At 38.5% G+C, this 22,685-nt stretch overlaps 1 pseudogene; it reads left to right on the top strand.

Moving 5' to 3' along the window:
- The first annotated feature begins 4,877 nt into the window (after positions 1-4,877).
- The window catches only part of LOC140518912 (high mobility group protein B2-like), an 87,945-nt pseudogene continuing 70,137 nt past the window's right edge, over positions 4,878-22,685 (top strand).

The following is a 22,685-nucleotide window of genomic DNA, read 5'->3' as shown; positions in this document are numbered from 1 at the left end:
GTCAGGAGGACCTGAGTTTAAATCTCGCCTCAGACACTTGACACTCACTAGCTGTGTGACCTTGGGCAAGTCACTTAACCCCAATTGCCTCATCCTGGGTCATCTCCAGTCATCCTGATGAATATCTGGTCACTAGATTCAGATGACTCTGGAGGAGAAGTGAGGCTGGTGACCTTGCACAGCCCTCCCTCAAAATAAAGTCAAGAGCAAGTCATGTCATCATTTCTCTGATGGCATGGTCTTCTTTGACAACGAAAGATGGACACATTCTCTTCACTATACCATTCCACCTCAACTTTAGAGGGTAGCCAGTCCAACCTATGTCTGAACAGAAATTCCCTCTACAGTATCCCTCTCAAATGGTCATCCAGCCTATACTTTAAAACCTATAGTGAGGGCTCTACCACGCTAGAAGGCAAATAGGTAAGTTGGTACAAAATAAGATGGTTCCAGTATTGATTAGCCTTCAACACAGTGGGGATTCCTTCTATGTAGGAGTTAGACCAGTTGGCTGCTGAAGTCTCTTACAACTCTCAAATATTGTTATTCTATGATAGTGCCACTTTAGGATTAGACAATAGAACTGGGAATCTTTAGCTTGGAGAAGAAAATGTAGGAGGAAACAAGAGCTCTGATCAAGTATTTGAAAAGTCATCATGTGAAACAGGTATTAGACTTGTTCTAGCTGGTCCCAGAGAGATCTACTGTAGGAAAAATGTCCCTCACAGTTAGAACTTTCTCTAAGATCTTCCTTAGGAATTAATGACTTCTCCATCTTAAAATGAAGACTGAATAGATAGTTGTTGGGATTATTGTAGATGATTTTCATATTGAGTGAAGGGTTGTACTAGATATCCTTCCAGTTCTGAAATTCTATCTTTCTAGTGCTTTATAGTTACAAAGTGCTTCTCAACTCTAGGCAGATAAAGTTTAAATTATTGTCTTTGGAATAATTTGCCTTTAGGACTTAGAAAAGAGAACAGATTTTACTTTTTAATGATCTTCACAGAAGTATATTTCATAGTTTTTGAGTAACAAAAATCTCTTCAATCATAGCATAAATCAGTTTCCTCATTCCATTCTTAGTAGATATTAATTGTAATTTTCCAAGCTATTTTTCCCCCAATGGCATGTCTTTTTTTGAGATATTTGTAATGATGATAAGGTCATATTTCCAATGTGTATCACCATTTACAGAGGGCCTGAGAAGTCATGTGGAGGGCTGAATTTAGGGTTAGAGAGATTTAGGTTTGAAACTTGCCTTAAACTTCCCTGGTGGAATAACTTGAATTCTCTGAGACTCAGTTTCCTTATCTCTAAAATAAAGAAAATTATAGGGCCAATGCCACATGGCTATCATTAGGATCAAATGAAATAATATATGCAAATCACTTTGCAAATCTTAAGGCACTCTGTAAATATTAGCTATTGTGATGATGATCATGGTGATGGTGATACCCATTTTACAGATGAATACAATAAAGACCACAAATAAAATTATTTGCCAAGAGTCATGCACATATTAAATGATGGATCTATGATTTGATGCCAGTTCTTTGGACACCAAGTTCTGCCTTTTTTTTAAGTGAAGAATGTTGGACAGGGTACAAAATTGTAAATCAAGAAATTGTGATTCTTGTCTCAGGTCTGCCATTAACTGGCTTCATGAGCATGGGTTAGTTTAGTTACTCCCCCTCTCTGGGTCTCTGTTTCTTCATCCATAAAATGGTGAGTATTTGACTAGGCATTCATTAAGGACCCTTTTAGTTTTTAAGGGAGAAGTTAATACTAGAGCACTATATCTTTAAAGTGTGATTTTTATGAGTGTATGTTATGCATCAGGTTGGCCATTTCTTTCTTTCAAAGTCACTATGTCTCCAAATAGAGGGAGGACATCTGAATTAGTATGCTGTGAACCCCTGCTTTCCAGGAACATATCGGGTCCACTGGCTCAAGAAGTAAAATTCTGTCTGCACACAAAACCTGTTGCTAATTAAAGATTTAACAAATACAGCTGGATAAGCAAAAACCGCCCAGATGGCATTGCAAGAAACCTCTAGTGGGGATTAAGGCAGACGGTTATTCTGCATGATTTATAAACCCAGGCTAGGGTCCTAGTTAGCTGCTAGACCAATACCCCTCAAGTGAATAAACACATTCAAGGCTGTCTGGGCTAAGCCCGTTGCCAGCTTCTGACCTGTACCATAGGCCTGGGTTAAGTAGCCGAAGTTGAATCTGTTCTGGGAATTCACTGGGAATAAAACTGACCCTTACAGAGTCACTCTTCCTTGAGGTTCCATTAGCTCAACTGACAACTCAGGGATGAAACCAACAGGTGGTTTGAGCAAAATTCTTTTCTCCTTCAGCCTGTGCTCCTGGCTGAAGTTTCCCTATACACTCTCTTCTAACATCTGTGCCTTGAAAGAATATGTACACCTGCACATGTGCACAAGTGCACACATGCGCACACATGCGCGCACACACACACACACGGCTCTGTTGTGCTTTTGGAAAATTTTGTTGTCTATGCCTCGAGACCTATCACTTGAGTGCTAGGGTGCACTTGTTCAGAGCACTAATGGAAGGTTGTAATTCTTGAAAAATCTTACTAGGAACCAGGAGGACTAAAAAAAAAGCTTCCTGGCATGGTTTCATGCTTTGGATGCTCAGCCTCCAAAGGACATCAATTTACAAATGAGACATTCTTTTGTAAGGCAGTTTTCCTGTCCTCTTGTAGCTGGAAGGAATCCCCATATCGACAAAATTACATATCTTTGGAGTATTTAAGTAAATTGTATGCTACTCAAGGGCCAGCTAACTTTAAATATGAGTCAGTTAAATGATTGAGCCTAAGCTGAACCCATATGAAACAACAGAGTAGTTTTGCCTCATATTTCTTATAGGAGCTTGCCAGTTTATCCTCACTTTGAATCCTTCATGCAAACACACTTGTTAAGGGGCCTGCTGTAACCTAGTATAGTGTTTATAAAGAGAGCACTGGAAAAGGTCAGATTTCAATTCTCTTCTTGGTTTTCCACTAGCTAGTCTTAATCCAAGTCACTTAACCCACATGAACTTCAAATTTTCTCATCTATAGACTGGGGATTAGTTATATAACATACCATGTGTGATGGATTAGGGTTTGGAATTCCTGACATGGTCAATCCCTTGCACTACTTCAGACTAATGGATCATAATCATTCTGTCTGAGAAGGAAAATCCTAGGGCATTGCTTGAGGAGCAAAGAGATATGCACAGGATCACATAGTTAAGAAGTATGGTATTTGAATACAGGTCTTTCCAATGATGAGCCCAGTAATCTATTCACTCTACTACTCTTCCTCTACCACTGTGATGAAAACATGTTATAAGGTGCTAGAAGAATGGGAATTTATTAATAACACTAAGATTAACATAGATACTAGGCATGCAATTTCATTGGAATAGGGAACTCTTAGATGAAGAAATTCTATTAATGCATTTTAGCAACTTATTTGCAACTTTATAGATGCTAGGGGAGTTAGTGAATAACTACAAGTGTAGGTGTGTACCCTGCTACTGGGGGAGGCTGAGGATGATGGATTCTTTCAGATAGGAAGTTCTGAAGTGTACTAGGACAAAATCCAGTCAGATATCTGTACTACATGTAGCAGCAATATGGTAAACCATTCGGATTGGGGGTAGGAAGGTGCTGGGGATGGAAGCTCAATTCCATGTGGACAGTCTCGGGCGGGTAAAGGTGGGAACTTCTAAATCTTAGAGTTCTCACGAGACCCCCCAGGAAACGACTGGGAATTGAGGTGAACCGAGCTATCTCGTGTATTTCCGCCTCTTCCCGTGAGAAACGTGATGGGAGAGAGCTCTCCCTGCCCTCGAGATTGTCCCAGATCTGGGCACACTATTGTTATCTAACAGCATGGTATTTAGATGCAAACTATGCTGCTGGAGAGTTTAAGTAGGATCAGAAAAGCCTGAAAGCTCTCTTGGCGGGAGGGGCGTGGAGCGGACAGGACAACAAGGCTCCGCTTTTCCTCTCTCCTCTCTCCCCTCCCCCTCTCTCCCCACTTATCCAATCTCTTATTGTAAGATCTTTGCCTCCTTGGGAGATTCTTGGCTCCCTCCTAAGGAAGAATTCCCCTGCACTTGTAACTAGACCCTGAAATAAAGCTCAACCCTTGTTCGACTCTGGAACGTCTTTTCTCTCATACTAGCATCCGGTTTGGCCAACCGAAGACCTCGGGATAGAGGTAAGAAGACTTGGGTAGCCCTCAGGCCTCTAGGCTTGGCAGGAAGGTACCTGGCTGACTAAGGAAAAACAAACTGGCCTACATGGGAAATGGAGCAGGTGAAAGTTTTCATGCTAATTTGCAGTGGGCTTGGCCCCTGAGTGACACCTATATTTCTAGCCTAAGACAGAGACAGAGATCCAGTTTCAAAAACAACAACAAAAACAAAAAACAATCAAACAAACAGAAAAACCTTCTAGTCTAAGAGCCTAGAGTACTGAGAAGTGGTGAATTTGTCCAGGGTGTCCCAACCATTGTATGTCAAAAGTGGGACCAGAGAAGAGGTCTTCTTGGTTCCTGGGGCAGCATTCTTCCCACTGTGCCTCTCCGTTTACAATGAGGTATTAAAAATATTAAATAATATGGTTGGAGAACTGCAGAAGCTCAGAATCTAATTGGGGAGATAAGTTTTAAGTACATGGTGGTGTTAGAGAATAATTCAAAATTTCTAGAGGGGCGTTTATTTTTATTGCTGCCTCCATAGTTCTTTGTACATAGAAAAGACAATAATTTTTTAAAATTAATTTTGTAATGCAATTGTGGGACTCTATACTTCTTTCCTCTTTACTTTGTCCAAACCATGTGTCAAACATGGTGGCCATAATCATCATCTTTTTCCTTGCTGTAACCATGGAAATAACCCCTGGAGCCAACATGGACAGGTAAGTTTTTCCTTATCTTGGCCAGAAACAGGCCTCCATGTCACTTCCTGGCCAATATTTTCCTACCATGCTATTGAAAGAGTGAACCCTCTCTTTTTTCAGCTCTTTTAAATATATTGTCTGGCCCATTAGAATATCAGTACTGTAAGAGTGGGGATTGTCTTGTTTGCCTTAGTCTTCTCAGGGTTTAGTATACTACCTAGGACATAATAAGTTCCTAATATATTCCCTAGGACACAGCCATAAATGTTTTATCTGTAATCTCTCTATCCATCTATCTGTCTATCTGTCTATTTATCTATCTATCTATCTATCTATCTATCTATCTATCTATCTATCTAATCTATCTAGAGACACATAATGGAGATAATTTGTGAGGTAGGCAAAGAAATCAATAATGTGACATAACTATCAAATTCACTAATATAACCATTCTTATGCTTTTCTGATAAAATGAGATAATCTAGGACGAGGGATCTTGAGGACTGAGTTCTGTTCTGGGTACCATGTTTTAGGAAGGGTGAGCTGACAAGCTGAAGAGCCGTCTGAGGAAGGCCAAAGTGATAGTGAGAAGTTATAAGATGTATGAGAATCATTTGAGAGAGCTGAGGATGTTTAGCATGGAGAAGAGAAGATTTCATGTTGACACTTGGTCTTTACAAATATTTTGAAAGGCTGTTGTGTAGATAAAAGGATAGTCTTAGTGGGACAGAGAGACAGCATGGAAGAGTGAAATATAGTGGTATAGCTGGATCATGGGGAAGTATAAACCTTAGTTTCTTCATTATAAAATGGGACTTTACACATTCGTTGAGCGAATCAGTTAAGTGCTTAAGGTGCTCTATAAAAGTCAATAATTATGATGCAGTTTTCTGTTCTCATAGGATCCCAGACCTAAAGCTGAGAGACCTCAGAAGACATGTATTTCAGTTCACCGCATTTTACCAATGAGTAAACTGAAGTGTAGAGATGTTAAGTGACTTGCCCAAGGTCGTAAAGGTAGTAAGCATTAGAGATGGGATTTTAATTCAGTTTTTCAGACTGTGGAACCAGTGTTTTTCACACTGTGCAACACCGCTTTCTGTGGGGAGAAATTTGAGGAAGACAGAGTTCAAATTAATATAAATACCAACTTTTTACTCATTGTAATTGTATCCAAATGGGATGGTCTGCCATTTTATTCTGTGAGTTCCTGATCACTGCAGGTATTATGATAGAGGCTAGGAAACCACACATTAGCGATGATGTAGAGGAAATTCCAGCATTGGGTAGGGGCTTGGATCAGATGATGTCTGAGGCCCCTTTTAACTCTGGGATTCTGTGAATATAGTTACAGGGGAAGAGAAAGAAGACAAGACAATTTCAGAGGGGAGAACCTGGAAATGTCCTCCTGGAGCCATTGTTGGCTTGTGTGTTCTTTAGTTACTTATAAAAAGGATGGAAGTGTAAGAGACAAGTGAAAATTGTGTAATTTTCTTACCTTCAATCATACATTCACTAGTGTAAGCAGCTTAAGTAATGTTGTGTCAACATCACAGAAGGTATTGGCAGTCAAAGTTACTTTAAAGTGGGTATAGCTGAGATGTTGTTTAAGGGCCAGGATGATTCTATACCCCCAACCTCACCAGTAAAGTTGGGAGGGCCTGAGGAGGATCTGTGTTCCATTCTGGATGGGAAGAGTCCAAGAAGCAGAAGCCTTTGATTCAAAATATTTTAGGTGCTATCCCAGTCTACTGAAGCTACATTTAGACTGGCCAAGGAGATTAAAAGCAAGAGGCCATTATTTGGTACAGTTTAATTCACCAAAGTATAAGGCATGTAATGCCTCCCTTGAGACACCCCTGGACCTAGGAAAAGGAGTACAAAGAAAGACAAGGCAAAAGACATAACACAGAACACAGACAATAGAGAGACATGGATATGACTAGATCTCTGCATGAGAAGGATGCTTCTCCAACTTGGTTAGAACTGTTTGTCCTTTGGATAAGCTTATCTTGAGGTCATATCATGAAGATCAAGGAGATGGATAATTCAGCAGGAGTTGCCCTCCTGAAGCAGAGCCCAGGTTATACCAGGTGTTCATGCTTCTATTAGTCCAGTGCACTCCACCTGGGTGGTTCCATGCAAAAAGGTCATTTGATGATGTTGAAGAGGGCCAGAGGTTTTACAGAAAAAATTACAAAACCAGATCAGAGAAGGATTCCTGAAATGGAACCATGAAGGAAGAATGCAATAAATGGGAAGAGAGATTTTCTCTAGAGCAAATAAACTGTGTTGTCAGAAATTCTAGGTCCTGAAAACTAGGTTTCTCAGTTGTCATTAGTGTTTTCTGCTAGAACTAGAGACAATGTACTGGAATGGTTTGAGCACTGGACTGGATATCAGAAAACAGTTTCTGATTGTCTTATGCTATTAAACAGCTGTGTGACTTTGGGCAAATTGTTTCCACATCCTGGACCTCATTTTCTTCCTCTATAAATCAAGAGGATCAAGCTATATGATCCTCAAAGTTCTTTCTATGGATTTATAACTAGAAACACTGGGGTCAGGTCCTGATCCCTCCAATCTTATGAGGGATTAACCAACTGAAGGCTTCCCGTAGTAAACAGAGAAAGATAGCTACCTGACTAGCACTCTGGCTTTTTCGTGAAACCTGTAAGACAGGTAAGCACAACACACAGGAGGGCTGCTAGCACAGGTTCACTCTTGATCTAGTCAGACAGAAAAGACACTAAGAAGCAGTTAATAATTTTACTTCATTCTAGTCCAGTTTTCTCAGAAGACGATTGCTGATGATGGGAACATAACTCCTACAGTATTCCCTAATCACCCTTCTCTCACAGGTGCTGGCCAGAAGGGGGCAACTACCCCTACATCTTGATGGAGTCAAATGAGAAAAGGACAACTTCTGCTTCCCCTAAATCTCCTCGAGCCTCAATGGGGGCCAGTTGAGGCACACACCGCATTTGTGCAATCAACCCTAAGATTCCCCATTCACTGACCAGTGACCATCTGTTCTATAGGGCCAAAGACAAAGAAGGCATTTTGCCAGCAATACACTCTCAAATTTCCATAACCTCATCTCTGTATCTCACTGCGCAGCTGCAGTGGATGTTTATAGTATTTGTCATTATATAATGTTGCATAAGCGTGGTGGAGATGCTTTGAACTTTAACTGTGGGAACTCATATCTAATGTCTAGGAACAGGACATTAGTTATGGCTTTGGATCCTGGGAAACTGAACTCTAAGAAATAATAGCAAAAATTCACTTTACACACATTAAAACACGCCTTACTTACACTAAAATCCACCTTACATACACTAAAATCCACCCTACATACAGAACCCAATAACTAAATTTATGAGGTGGATTTCTTGAACAACCATGTCTTGAGTAGGCACTTGTAGGTATGAAACTTGGTTTTCTAGATATTATTTCATAAAATAAGATTTCCCTTTAACTCTGGCCCTTTGGACTATAATTAGAGGAGAATGCGAATGACATCAATATTTTAGAAAGTCTGAACAAGTTAATTCCCCATTCTGAAGACTCATTTTCTCCTCTATGAAACTTAGATCAAATTCCTCAAATTTATAAGTATACATGTGTACATTTATATTTTATTCTATACCTCGAATTCACCACTCTTCTCCTTATGTGGGACTACCATGCTTTCTCTGGAATCATGATCGGTATTTTATCAGTCTAACGTCTTTCAAAGTATTTTTTTCTTTCTACACAATATTGCTACTGAATAAATTGTTACCCCAGTTCTGCTAGATTTTCTCAGTATTAGTTCCTGTAAGTCTTTCCAGGTTTCTCCAAAACCATCCCTTTTATCATTTCTTATGACATAATAACATTTAATTACATAATTTGCTTAGTCATTCCCCAGTCAATGGGCATTCCTTTAGTTTCTAGCTAAAGGGATTTTTGCATATAGCATATTTAACATTTTGTCAATAAGAATTTTCACATATTGTGTTTGCTAAAAACAACGAACACGTGCTATATAATTTCTACCCTTGTTGGAACTTTGTCTAAAAAAAAGTGGTAAGAATATTAATAGTGACTCTGGATACTGTGCAAATCACCAGGAAAGAGTCTTTGGGCATGAGTTTTAATTTGGTGAATTATTAGAGAGTTAGAAGTATTATGGCAGAGATAGTGATTGGTGTAAGTTTAGAACACACAAATTCAAGTCCTGACTCTACCACTTGCTAGCTGTGTGCCCTAGGGAGAAATCATTTCATCTTTCTCAACTTGTTCCTTTCTCTATAAAAGCAATATAATAACATGCTCCATGCCTCATGCAGCTTTTATGAAGATGAAGTAAGATAATGCATGTAAGTTACTTTCGAAGTATAAGGTGCTGAATAAATGAGAGTTGTTGCTATTTTGTTATTGAAACTCCCCTGTCAAAGGATAAACATTTTTTCCATCATTGAAATGAATCATCGTCAAAATCATCACCATTGCCAGCATGTGCCCCCACTTAAAACAAATCTCCAGGTACTTTCTACCAGCTGTAGATGGAAAATGGCAGATAATGGTAATTTTTATATTTTTGACTTGCCTCATAATTTTGGATATGACCCAGAGTAACTTGGAAGCATATGTGTGATGCAGAATGGCAACCCAGAGGTCAAGCTGGTCTCCTGTCTGTCTTGCTGTGCTGTTCCTCCCCCACACATACTCACATACACACATATATACACACATGTACATACACTGTTGCCTTTGTGGCCTGGTAAACCCTGAATATAAACGGGTGATCAAAGTCAGCGTCTAACAGTCTCTGGACCATATTTAGCATGATGCTAGAATGAAACTTGCTCTAAAGGATCGTCACAGAAGACCACAGTCATAATCCTAAAGTGCTGGGTAGGCAATGTTAGAACACACTGAGTCTGAGTAATCCAGTTACCTTCTGCCTAACTGGATCTGGTGGCGAATGACAGAAAATTGAATTGCCTCCAAAGGGCCTCAGCCAGAACAATGAAGGGAGAGGGAGGTATTGAATCTAAGAGGAAAGATTTTTTTATAGTTCTTTTAAGAACTCCATTCCTCCATGGATGACTAACAGATGATAACTTCCTGTAAGTCTTTGAAAGGGAGATAGAATAAGGATGGAGACATCCAACAGAGAGTGACTGGGAATAGCAGAATGAAGCCAAGCAAAGGAAAATTGAGCGAAGGCAAATTAAAGCAATCTTAACAGCGAGGACGATTAAAGCCTTGAAAAGTCTCCCATGGGAAGTGATGGAAACCTCCTTGCTTGAGTCATTTCCAAATCGACAAAGCAATGGAAAATGTACTTCGGGGACCAATCCCATGCTGGCAGGGAGCGGACAAAATGATTTAATAGATCTTTTCTGTCTCTCATTTCGACGAGCCTGTGAAATTGTATTGCAGCTAAGAAACAAGATACTCCTCGCTCAGACAGAATGTTTACAGAGGCTACATCTGGGGCACAGGGTTCATAAGAAAAAAAAAGAAAGAAAAAATTTATTGTATAATTCTGTCACTCACATATTTCTATGAACTGGTGTTTGGTCTGGAAACGAAGTCCTCTATAGCCCTGGCTTTTTTTTTAAAAAATGGCCTTTGTTTACCTTTTAGTTAAGAGGCAAGAACATCTTGAACTTGAACCATTTAAACAGAAAGAATCTCAGTTTCAGCTTAGTCCTCACATTGCCAAGTGGTGTGCTGATATTAATCATGTTCAATACTTTTTTCTTTTTTCCAAATTCCAAAGAAATAGATGCTTAGTGTGTATGCACATAGGTTTCTATAACAAATGAGTTGATCAGTGGTAATCCTCCCATAATCTCCTCCCCACCCCCATCCCTACCCCATGGGATTTGGAAAAAAAAGAAGATACCTGAAAACTCATTTAGCCCAAACACTTTGTTTTAAAAATGAAGAAACTGAGATCCAGGGAAATGAAATCTAAAATCTGGAGAAACTTGCCTCCAATCACAGTTAGAAAATGACAGAACAGGAATTCAACTGCAGGTCATCTGATACCAAAATAACAAATGCAGTGCTTTTCTAACTGTATCATGTTGGCAAGTAATGAAAAACCAGGGCCTTCATTTTTGCCTCAAAGACTTTAAAGCTTTGGCAACAGAATGCCTCTGACAATGTACTTGAGACACGCAGCAAGCAGCTGAATGTGGAGTATAACTCTTTCTCACTAACACTGACAGTCCCCACAACTCTGAATAAACAAGACCTGTCAAACTCCCTTGCCTGCTCTTGGAGGTTTTCATGAAAGCAGGACTCATCACCAATGGTGTCTGAGTAAACCGGTCAAACTCAGCCTGGCACACAATAGAATTAGGACCCACGAATCTCCAATATCCTACCATCACATGTTGTTTCCTGAATCACCCCTATCTCTCATTCATCCACCTCACCTAATTTATGGGTTTGTGTTCTGTTTTGGAAAAGCCAGAGTTGGCGAATCTAATTATAAGCAACCTGTTACTGACAGATTTTTCATTATGAAGGGCTCATATTCTATTAGATATAGGATAAGTTGTGGTCCAGGAAATTTAAATAACTTGCCCAAAATCACACAGGTAGTTAAGTGGCAGAGGCAGGATTTGAGCCTAGATCCTCTTAGACCAAAAAATAGTATTCTTTCTAACATGTCACAGTCTTTCATAAGTCTTTCATATGATTAGCACCACTTCCAGAGTGGAAGCAGAGGTACATTTGCCACTTGTGAGTGTTTTCTATGAACAGGCTTTGCTCCTTATGCTGCAAGCATCTGTGTGACTGACCTTCACTCTCACTTGCTTTTCTATTGACAATCACATGTTAGAAAGCATCTTACAATGTAAATAGTTCTGTTTTAATTTCTTCTAACTCTAATCCAGAAAAAAGTTCGAAACTCTGAAGAGCTAAAAAAGATATAAACGAAAGAATATAGGATAACAAAAAATCAAACCTATCCCTGAAACAGGGAAGCTATAAATAATTCACTGAGAATGTGTCCTCATGGAATTTATACTGAGGCAGATCTGCCTTGGAGACCAACAAAGAAGGCTGATTTTTCGGAGCATCATAAGGACCTTATTTCATTTTGTTAATTAATAAGACTTTAGGAAGTTCTTTTCTTTGTGAAGTACTCTGTTCCAGGCATTGGGGTGGATATAACTGGGGATACCAAGACAGAAGTGAACTTCTTTCTGCTCTCACAGAGCTTAGACTCCAATGGGACAATCATCATATGCATATTTAAAGATATATGATCATTTTGTGTGGTGGAGATCCCAGTAGTTGTGGAGATCAGGAAAGACCCATATAGAATGTGGGACTTGACCTCATTCTTGAAGAACACTGAAGATTTTAAGAGGTAGAAGTGAGGAGGGAGTACATTCTAGGCAAGGGTGACAGTGCAAAAGCACAGAGATGGAAAATGGAGTACTCTGTATGAAGTCTTGTATGTTCTTTTGGTGATCTTATCAGCTCCTATGGATTTAATGACCATCTTTACGCTAATGGTTCTCAAATCTATCATTCCTGACCCAAATTATCAGCTGACCTTCAATCTTCACCTCTATGAGACATTGAGTTGAATGTCCAGTAGACATCTTAAACTCCACATGTCTAAAAAAAGGAATGATTATCTTTGCCCCTAAGATCAATCCCCACCTAACTTACATATTACTGTAGAGGACAAACCATCCTCCCAGTCCCTCTGGATTACAACCTAAGAGTCATCCTGGACTCCTCATTAACTCTCACCTCCATATCCAAACTGTTGTGAAGACTGTATTTGCAACATCTCTTGAATATACCCCCTTTTCTTTTCTGACACTGATGCCACTCTAGTGTAGGCCCTCACCATCTCAAACATGTATTATTATAATAACCTTCTGGTGAGTCTGCCTGCCTTGTCTCCCCCTACTCCAATTCATCTTCCATTTAGCCACTAACATGATTTTCCTAAAGAATAAATCCAATCATGTTACCCCTCTACTCAACACACTTCAGTTGCTTCCTGTTGCCTCTAGGATGCTCTGTTTGGTGTTCTAAGCTCTCCATAACCTAGCCTCCTCCTACCTTTCCAGTATTTTTATATCTTACCCCTCATCACTTACTCTTCAATTCAGTTACACTGACTTCCTGACTTTTCCACTTCATGTCTCAGCTCCAGACATGTTCTCTGGCTATCTTCTGTGCCTGGAATGCTCCTCCTCTTCTGCTCTAACTACTGACCTCCATGGCTTTCCTTAAATCTCAACTAAATCTTAGTTCCTAGAGGAAACCTTTCCCAACCTCTCAATTTTAATTCCTTTCCTCTGTGAATTATTTTCTATTTATCCTGTATATTGAAATGTATGCCCCATATATACATACATATATGTGTAGATATACACATATATGTGTATGTGTATATGTATATGTGTGTGTGTGTGTATCCCTGTTTTTCTGCACATTAGATTATAAACTCCTTGAAGGCAAGTTCTGTCTTTTACCTCTATTTGTATCTTCAGCACTTAGCATTGGCACATAGTAAATGCTTTATAGACGTTTATTGATTAGTTGAGACAGAGGAGGAATTCTAGAAGTAGGAGGAAAAAAACCAAAGAAACCACGATCATAAAAATCCAAAGAAAGCAAAATATCCAGGAGGAAAGGGTAATTGGCAGTACCAAAGGCTGTAGAAAAGTCAAGATGGATATGGGCTAAGAAAAGTTCATGGAATTTGAGATTTGGCATTTGAGAAATCATTGGTAACTTTTCAGAGAACAGTTTCAGATGAGTGATGGAGGTTAGAAGCCAGATTTGAAAAGTCTGAGAAGGAAAAAAGATTTGAGTGAGAGGAGGAGGTTGTAGAACCAAGTGTTGTAGCTAACCTTCTCTAGGAATTTGGTTGAGAAAGCAAGGTGAGATATACTATAGAGTGATAATTTAAGGGGGTTGTAGGATCTAGTGAGATTATTCTAAGGATAGATACCATTTGAGCATGTTTATTACCAGTGGAGAAGGAACAAATAAATACAGAGAGACTAAGGATCTGGTATGTGTGTGGGTGACAGTGGGCAATTCACTGATGGAGAATCATTATAGTAAAGTCTAAAGATGGCTATGATACTAATAGACAACTTAGTTTGTACTGCATAATTAGATCCTACCTACCTATAATGATAAGATCCAGTATCTTTTTTTGTTAATTGTACTTTTTTATTGCTTCAATGCTACTGATTTTGCTTCATTGTGTAATTGAACAATCTTTGAAATATTGAAGTTCCCCCATGCTAACTATTGCAGAAATATCTCTAACAGTCATTGATTTGTGCTCATTGAAAGCAATAAGTTTTTCCCTCTACATATTGTCTTGGAGCAATATTGCTTAAAATCACAGAATTAAAACCACAGCAAATGAAAGCACTGAAATATGTATGTGTCATGAAATCTAGAACTAGCAGAGAAATAACAAGAGGCAGTGAAACCCTCTCAATCTAGTACCATCTGGTCATGGTCAGTCAGTCAATAAACATTTATTAAATGCTCACTCTGTGCCAGGGGCACTTAGTACAATGGATAGAGTAGTGGTTCTGAAGACAGGAACACTCATCTTCCTGAGTTCAAATCTGACCTCAGATACTTAGTAGCTGTGTGATCCTTGGCAAGTCACTTAGTCCTGTTTGCCCCAGTTCTTCATCTGTAAAATGAGCTGGACGAGGAAATGGCAAACCATTCCAGTATCTTTACCAAAGAGAACTGCAAAAGTGGGTCTTGAAAAGCAGGACACGACAGAAACCACTGAACAACAACTTCATACCAGGCACTTTGTTTAGACCTGGGGATACAAAGCAAGGCAAAAGAAGGTCCTTCTTCTTAAGGAGCTTGTAGTTTGACAGGGGAAGACATTCTGAATGAGTCTAGCATCAGAGGAAGCTTACAAAGGTAGCTATTACTTTCACAAAGTGAAATCAATATCAAAATCATTGCTTGTCCCAAGTAATCAATATACCACTCTAGGGCTAAATCTTAGTCAGTGCAATCCACCATGCAGGTTAAGGGTGAATCAAGCTTAATCATTCTCATTAGCCAGTTTCACCAATGGTGTAATCTGTATACCCTAACAACGTAATGTTTCACCTTGTTATTAACTGTGTTTGTATAATGTTCCCCTAATGGACTGTAAGTCCTTGAGCACAGGAACTCCATCAAATCCAAGCTTTACACTTACAGATCAAGGGTTTAACAAATACTTGTCTAATGAATGAACAAATAAATAAAGCAAAAGAATAGCACAGAGATCCGTGTAGATAAACCATTTATATTTTTGGTTAGAGGGAAGGTCACTAAGAATACACATGCTTGTGCTCACACACACGTTGATGAATGAGGGAGCCAATGAGGCTCTCTTGACAGCAGCAAATTCACTATGTGGTATTTGAACTTGTTCATCCTGAAATTTTATAAAGAAGAAAACTGAAGCCCAGAATTGTAAAGAAATCCCAGGCCTGCTATTCTGGCATCCTATTTCCAAGACAGAAGTCATGGAGCATACTTGGACTCTACAGTGATCCCAGTTCCGTGTCCTATGATGCTATGAAATTAAGTGGATAGAGTGATGGATGTGGAGTCAGGAAAACCAGTGTTTCAACTAGTTTTAGACGGCCACTAGCTATGTGATCCTGGACAACTCACTTAACCTCAGTCTACCTCAGTTTTCTCGTCTATAAAATCTGGATAATAACAACCCTTACTTCCCAGAGCTATTATGAGGAAAAATGAGGTAATGCTTTAAAATCTTTTGTAAACCAGAATGTATTATATAAATACTAGATATTAATAATTATTCTTAGTAATAATTATAATAGCTAGAAAGGATTTTAGACATTATAAGGTATAGCTTTGTATGGTCGAAAACACAGTGAACCTTGAATTTAATTATCAGGTTTTAAGTCCTTACTATGACAATCATTAGCTTCATTACCATTTGGGCATTAAAATTCTCTTAGCCTCAGTTTCTTCAATCATTGAAGGGAGGGAAAAAAAACAACCTCCATACTATCTACCTCAAGAAATTATTTTAAGAAATATGTTTTGTAAACTTTAAAAAAATGTGAATTTTACTTCCATCACAGGAACAACTTTCAAAGTAACTAGGCACTCGTGACATTAACCTTGGCTTTCCTGTGCGTCTCATATACTACCGCAAGACAATGAATATAGCAGGGTTTATTGTTTTGTTTTCCTTTCAAACTCCAGTAAATTCTGTCATAATTCTTCAGCATTTTCCAAACTGTAAAAACAAAGAAGAGGAGAGATAGGGGAACATTTACATGAAAAAAATGTTGCAAGAACATAACTTCCACTGATCCTGTTCTTTTAGAGTCAAATATTTTTTTTAAAGAAACTTTTTTCTACCACGTTGACTTTAGACAGACTTTTTTTCTTCTGAGTTCTTCTCACAGTAGTAGTTATGATGTTTGCAGTGCTACCCCCTGCCTCTGACCTCTGTGGCTCTCTGATCAAGTCTCTTTGTCCTTGTCAGTTACCCAAGAGGAGATAATGGTGTGTCCTTTCTCTCCAGCACCCAGCTCCACGAATAACATATTCCTCCCACAATTGCTCATGCTAGTCTATTTCCAATATTTTGGCCAAGGGCTTTGGAAATATTCATCAGCTATCAATTCATATGGAAACAAGCATAACCCAGTGAAAATTTCACAAAAGGGTACCGGCCCCAGGGGCAACGTGGAATGCCTACCAGCATCTTCAAAGGAGGTGCAAACACACCCAACCTCACCACGCTCATTGAAACCTGGATTGAGAATATCATGGAACTGTCATTTTCTCTCCAGGCTGTGACTAATGTCCAATTTTAGAGCCGAAGCTTCTCCGCCCTCTTTGCTCAACTTCAAAGGAATTTGTAGGCAATAGGAAGGTCATATTTGGATCTCAATCAAGACATTTTAGGGTTTTGTGTTGTGCAAGTAAACAGTTATTTTAGATGGAATCCTTTCAGGGTGGTCACATGCCCCTTCCAAATGAGCAAAGGTCTGGGGAAATATTAGTCCCTGTTTTGGTCAGAAAATCCTCAGATCATAAAGCTGGAAACTTAGAAGAAAGCTGGAAGCCTTAGAATATAAAATGTCAGAGCTGAAAGTGTCCTTAGAATTTAAAAGATCAAGGTTACACAGGGACCTTAGAACACAAAATGGCAAACTTAAAACTTAGACTGTCAGACTTGAAAGAGTCCTTAGAACACAGAATACAAGGTTATAAGAGACTTTAGGAAGACAGGGACATGGACATGGGGTTTCTCAGAGAAATCATGGAGGTCAATGAGAAGCTTGTTGAAGTTCACAGTGAGGCTGCAACCGAAGAGATCAAAGCCTTTGTTAGACATAAGCAAACAGGACTGATAGAAGATTTGAGCAAAGTTTTTCCAACAAAGTGATCTTCAGGAAGCCAAGGAACTTTTAGGAAAAATAGAATATTTTGCAAATGTAGATGAAAAAGAGAAAATAAAGGAGACATCATCCTAAGTGGATATGGCTGACAACTGTAATACTGTCTTTGTTTCCATGAAATTCTTATATAGGAAGGAGAGAGAGAGAGAGAGAGAGAGAGAGAGAGAGAGAGAGAGAGAGAGAGAGAGAGAGAGAGAGAGAGAGAGAAAGAGAGAGAGAGGGAGAGAGAGAGAAAGAGAGAGAGAGAGAGAGAGAGAGAGAGAGAGAGAGAGAGAGAGAGAGAGGGAGAGAGAGAGAAAGAGAGAGAGAGAGAGAGAGAGAGAGAGAGAGAGAGAGAGAGAGAGAGAGAGAGAGAGAGAGAGAATTGTCAGGGATGTTAAAACTTACAATACGAGAGATTGAAGGAACCTCAAAATTCATATTGTGCAATATTACTGTACGGAATGATAAAAAAAGAGAAAAGAAATGATCTTAGATCATTGGACACCATTAGAGCTGGAAGGACCTTAATTAGAACACCGAGTGTCAGAATTGCCAGGGACCATATAGTATAAGAGCCAGATGGGATCTTAGAACATAGGATATGTGATGTGAGAACTAGAAAGGACTTTACAACATGGGCCATAGACTGTCAGAAATATATAGGATCTTAGTTCATAGCATGTCAGAGATGGAAGAAACCTTGGAAAATACTGTGGAAGATAGAATGATGTTGTATATTGTATATAAGTATAATCAGTGCAAAATCTTCCTCAGATACTTACTGGATATACGATCTTGGGTGAGTCACTTAATCTGTCTTATCCTCATTTCCTTATTTGTAAAATAATAGCGTCTACATCACAGGGCTGTGAGTATCAAATGAGATAATAGGTATTAAACCTTTTGCAATCTTTAAAATGTTATACAAATGTTAGAAAAGAAAAAAATTCCAGTATCACATCAGAATTATATGAGATCTCAGAACACAGGGCATACAGTACTAAATTTGGAAGACAACTGGAAAAACCATTATAACATAGAATATCAAGTGTCAGAGTCAGAAGGAGTCTTGGATCTCAAAGCACAGAAGGTAAAGCTGGAAGAGACCTCATGGCATAGGACACAAAATGTTAGAGCTGGAAAGGCTCTTAAAAATCACTAAGTCTCCCCTGCCTCCTTCTCACTGATTCCTCCTCCATCCCATTATATTACAGAGAAATAGTAAAGGAAAATGATATAGCAGCAAATACATAGGTAATTGAAGATGGTCACTTAGGAGTAGTAATAGTACAAAAACAATGAATAAATAGCACCACCAAAATAATAACAATAAATAATAATAGCTAGCATTTATATACTGCCTACGATGTGTCAGGGACTGAGCTAAGTGCTTTGCAATTATTGTCGCATTTGATCCTAACAACAGCCTGCTGGTAGGTGCTATTACCATCACCATTTTACAGATAGAGGTAAAGTGACTTGTCAGGGTCACCCAGCTAATAAATGTCTGAGGCTGCTTGATTGAAATTCAGATCTTCCTAACTCTAGGTCTATGGCTCTATCCATAGAGCCACCTTTGGATTTCAATGCCCTCACATGTCAGATGAAGACAGGACTGGGTAATGTTTAAGGTCCTTTCTAGTTCTAAATCCTAAGATTCTATGATTTTATGAAATAATTGCAAAGGTTGAGAAGACAACTTCTACATATGTCATGGACTGGCCCAGCTGAGGCATTGCCATAATGGTTTCCTATGGTTCAGGTAAAGGGGGCTAGTTATTTATTACGTAGTATATTAGTATATTACACATTATAACAGGTTTTAGAACTGGAAGGGATCTGGGAGATAATTTAATCCAATGTCCTCATTAGATAGATGAGTAAATTGAGAACCAAAGAGACAGACAGACAAAGCAGAGTACTCCTTTCCACCATACAATACTAGTTGTCTTAGAGATTGCTGTCTCCCCTCTCCCTCCCACATTTTAAGCAAAGTTGAGAAGTTTTGATAGGATAAGCTGATTTGGAATGCCTCTGGGCCAATTTGATACAAACCAGATTCTGCCATTGGGCTGTAATTAATACACTACTGTGCAACCTCCTGTCTAGGTCAGGAGTCCAGCAATCTTCCTTCCTCCTGATAGGATGCATTCCTTACAACTTTCCGTATGGTTCTGAGCTAGGACCAACCCCTACTTGCTGTGCAATAAAAACAGTCTAGACCCCAGAGGTGCAAATGAGGCAATTAAACTAAATGAAAGCCAGCACGTATGTCACCTGTGTTCCTGACTCCATGACCCTCAAATGAGCTTTCTTCTTCCACCCACATTTTTTAATATTTTGCTAGATCCCAATGTATTTTTCCCCTTTATCTCTAGGGAGGCTTACTTTCAAGTAGTGTATATAGAGGCATATATGCCAAAGGCATAGTTCCTTTCTGTCCTCAAGCAATATGGTACATAGAGAGTCAACATCTGGGCCACTGACTGTTTAGTTAATAGGTTTGGCTAAAAAAAAATGTTTATTTGTGAAGAGTTCTTCAGACAGAAGTAGACCAAAGGCATGGCCCATTTAAATTGTGCTCCTAGTCCAGGGCTATAAGCATATTTAACAAATAAATGCTCATTCATTGGAAAAATATTAGCCATTTAAAAATTTTCTGGTCAACTGGAAGATTTGATTATAAATATTATTCATATTTCTATTGCATTTTGTATTTTATAAAGCACCTTCTTCTAGCCATCAAGAGGTTAGCTATAATTATCCTTATTTTACTTTTGAGAAAAATGAAGTTGAGAGATGAATTTTCTTGTTCTCAGCCAAACATCAAATAAATAACACAGCTTGTACTCAATACAAGTATTTTAATGGAACTACACCGGTATTATGACCTCATCATACTATATCAAATCAATCAGTGTGTATTTATTAAGCATCTACTCTAAGCATTGCACATATGTTAATTTATGGTTTGAGAGGCAGATTAGCAAAGTGGTTGTGCCTTCAAGTCTTAGACACTTCCTAGCTTTGTGACCTTGGGTAAGTCATTCAACATGCCTCAACCTAAGTTTTCTTAACCACACAATGGGAATAATAATAGCACCTATTTCACTGGGTTGTTGTGAGGATCAAATGAGATAATATTTGTCAAGTGCTTAAAAGAACAGTAACTGGCATAACATAGGAATTTAATAAATACTTGCTTCCTTCCTTTCTTTGAAACCTCCTAATGAGAGGAAACCTACCACTAACTTAAAAATCTCATTTCACTTATAGTTAACTGTAATTATTAGGAAGATTTTCTTCATATGAGACCAAAATTCACCTCTCTGTGACTTACATCGACTTTGCCAACTATTCTACTTTGGTTATAAATTTGTCCTCAGAGGGGCCAAGGAGAAACAGGTCTAGCCTCTCTTTTGCATGACATATTCCCAAATACTCATAATTAGCAATGGTACCCCCCCAGAAGTCTTCTCTTTTTCAGGCTAAACATCCTTCAATCAAATGATCTTGAGGCTCTTGCTAATTGCCCTCTTCTAGATATGTTCCAGCTTGCCTATAATCTTCCTAAAATATGGTAGCCAAAATCAAATATAATGCTTCATATATGTCTAAGTGAGAATACTATGCCTCTCAATGAGACCAAAGTTTCAGATATGTTTTTGGTAGCTGTGTCACACTGTAGAGTCACTCTGAACTTGAAATTTTTTAAAAAACTGCCAATTTTTTAAAAGATATTTTTCCTTTCTAGCTCATACTTCACTGTTCTTGTACTTAAAAAGTTTTTTTTAACCCAAGCATGGAAAACACACACACATGTATATGTGTATATGTATATGTGTATATATGTGTGCTGTGTATATATATTTATATGTATATTTATATATATATGTACTGTGTATATATATATATGATTCTAACTCACTGGTATTTTTCTAGATCCTCTACATACACCATGTTTGTTATCCTTCCCAGATTTTGCATAATTTGCAAATTTGATAAACATGTCACCTATCCTTTCATATAAGCCACTGATCAAGATTCTTAAATATCACAGGGCAACTGAAAAGCTCCCCTATAATTTTCATTCTATATTGATCATCTTTCAGTCTAGCCTTTGATTAGCTGAGTGAACTCAATAGTACTGTCATCTAACAAATATATCTATCTTGTCCATAAGGATAACTTAAGAAACTTTATCAAACATTTGACGTAAATGTCTAAAGAATACCCTGATTTGCTCACCAAGAAACAATGAGAAAAAAGAAAAAATAGTCTGACCTGTTCTCAGTGAACTTATCCTGCCTCTTAGTGATCGCTACTCTTCTTTTTTGATGGTCCTGAGTAATAGTACATTCCAGATTTTTATCACTAATTGAAGTCTAGCTCAATGACAAACAGTTTATACATTCTATTCTCCCTTTAGTTGAGAATTAGAACAATATTTGTCTTTTTCATGTCTTAAAGTACTTCTTCCTTTCTATATAATCCTTTAAAGATCAATAACAGTGGTTCAGTCATAATATCTGTCAGGTCTTCAAATATCTGAGGATGTAGTTGGTTTGGGATGGACGACTTGAAATTACCAGGGACAGTTAAGAGTTCTCTTATTATGTCTATAAAAACTGGCCTGCTCCCATTCACTAAGAAGTTCAATGTTGTAAATTTAAATTTCATCCCCAACATCTCTATGAACCATTCAACACCACAGGGCATTCTGGGCTAATCACCAAATACTCTAACTCTTAAAAATCTCCTTAATTTCACCTTTTTTGTTCATGACAGTATTCAATTTAGACAGCTAGGTGGTGCAGTGGATAGAGTGCCAGGGCTGGAGCCAGGAAGACTTATCTTTCTGATATCAAACCTGGTATCAGACACTAACTGTCTGACCCTGGGTAAGTCACTTAACCCTGTTTGCCTCAGTTTCTTCATCTGTAAAATGAACTGGAGAAGGAAATGCCAAACCACTCCAATATCTCTGTCAAGAAAACCTCAAATGGGGTCATGGAGAGTTGGACCCAACCCAAAATGACTGAACAACAATACTCATCTTGATAGTGTAGTAGGGCTTGGTAAGGACTCAACCAATCAAATCATGATTCAACATTTTTCCTGTTCATGGAATAACTCTGCCCTGCTCTGTTTCAAATGAAGTGATGTACTAAGGCATAATTATAAATAGTCATTTCATCATAATGTTGTCAGTATTTTAATGTGCTTTATTTTTCCCCAATTACATCTTCTTTTAAAATTTTGAGTTTTAAATTCTATTCCTCCCTCTCTTATGCTCCCTCTTC

The sequence above is a fragment of the Notamacropus eugenii genome, chromosome 1, assembly GCF_028372415.1.
Source record: "Notamacropus eugenii isolate mMacEug1 chromosome 1, mMacEug1.pri_v2, whole genome shotgun sequence".
In the NCBI taxonomy this organism is placed as follows: Eukaryota; Metazoa; Chordata; class Mammalia; order Diprotodontia; family Macropodidae; genus Notamacropus; species Notamacropus eugenii.
The sequence above is the reverse complement of the archived record's forward strand: the minus strand, read 5'-3'. Positions and strand labels throughout refer to the sequence as shown.